General features: G+C 32.1%; 1 protein-coding gene across 5 annotated transcripts in view; it reads left to right on the forward strand.

Annotated features, from left to right (window-relative positions):
• Positions 1 to 1756, forward strand: part of LOC106472414 (cadherin-like and PC-esterase domain-containing protein 1) — a 188017-nt gene that overhangs the window by 180735 nt on the left and 5526 nt on the right. The gene's annotated exons all lie outside the window — the stretch shown is intronic.

A 1756-nucleotide genomic window follows, 5' to 3' on the forward strand; every position in this document is an offset into this window, starting at 1 on the left:
AATGTAAGTCAGCGAGAGAATAGGAAACAAATAATGAGTACTTCACTAAGTTGGATTTAATGTTTATTGTGTAATGTAAGTCAGCGAGAGAATAGGAAACAAATAATGAGTACTTCACTAAGTTGGATTTAATGTTTATTGTGTTTTCTTCATCCATATATTTTTGAATTTTATCATTTCATACCGTTGAAACTAATAATGTAAACCCTCGATAGGAAATGAAATTGATAAACCCTCGATAGGAGATGAAACTAATAATGTAAACCCTTGATAAGAAATGAAACTGATAATGTAAACCCACGACAGGAAATGAAACTGATAAATGTAAACCCTTGATAAGAAATGAAACTGATAATTTAAACCCTCGATATGAAATGAAATTGATAATGTAAACCCAAGAGAAGAGATCAAACCGATAATGTAAACCCTCGTTAAGAAATGAAACTGGTAGTGTAAACCCTCGATAGGAAATGAAACTGATAATGTAAACCCACGAGAGAAGACGAAACTGATAATGTAAACCCAATAGAGAAGATGAAACTGATAATGTAAACCCACGATAGGAAATGAAATTGATAAACCCTCGATAGGAGATGAAACTAATAATGTAAACCCTTGATAAGAAATGAAACTGATAATGTAAACCCACGACAGGAAATGAAACTGATAAATGTAAACCCTTGATAAGAAATGAAACTGATAATTTAAACCCTCGATATGAAATGAAATTGATAATGTAAACCCAAGAAAAGAGATCAAACCGATAATGTAAACCCTCGTTAAGAAATGAAACTGGTAGTGTAAACCCTCGTTAAGAAATGAAACTGGTAGTGTAAACCCTCGATAGGAAATGAAACTGATAATGTAAACCCACGAGAGAAGACGAAACTGATAATGTAAACCCAATAGAGGAGATGAAACTGATAATGTAAACCCACGATAGGAAATGAAGTTGATAAACCCTCGATAGGAGATGAAACTAATAATGTAAACTCTGGATAGGAAATGAAACTGATAATGATGCTACTCTCAACTGAAGATGCTGTTTATTGCATTTTCTTCATTAAAATATTTTTGAATTGCAACATTTCTTACCGTTTTGTTGGTGTTTCGTTTTTATATTTCCTAATATTCATTTCATTTTCATGACACTTTTTATTCTGTAAATTTATCCTTAGTGTGCCTAGGGATGTCAGTTAGGTAGGGCAAAGGGACAGTTGTTTACTTTGAGAACAATGCATACACATAAAACATAAAATGTGCACTATTTGAATGGTTAATAAATAATATAGGAAATAAACAAATCAAATAGTTCAAGAAAACTGTTTTTAAAAAACCCATGGCCGTCCAGCTGCCATAATCCCTTGGAAGTGTAATACATATTGCCCCCCCCCCCAATTGAAATCTGAAATTACGCTCCTGGATGTTTCCACCTTCTCCATTTTTTGTAAGCATAAAGACAAAATTCTCTGTACTTCTAAATACGTTGATAGAAATGTGATAATCTGTAAAATTTTGCTTATGCTGGTTACGTATGGACTATTTATGGATTAAGTTTTGTTTATTTCGTATTACTGTTGTTGTTTTTCTTTCTTTTTTCCTTCTTCATTTTTTTTCATAAATCGTTTTTCATGTGCCCAAAACATTACAGAAGTCCAAAGTATTTTGGATCAACATGATGACTTATACCACGTAACCCTGGAACTGGTTAGCCTTTCGTTGCGTAATTTGATATATATATATATATATATATATA

The sequence above is a fragment of the Limulus polyphemus genome, unplaced genomic scaffold (assembly GCF_000517525.1).
Source record: "Limulus polyphemus unplaced genomic scaffold, Limulus_polyphemus-2.1.2 Scaffold120, whole genome shotgun sequence".
NCBI classification, from domain to species: Eukaryota; Metazoa; Arthropoda; class Merostomata; order Xiphosura; family Limulidae; genus Limulus; species Limulus polyphemus.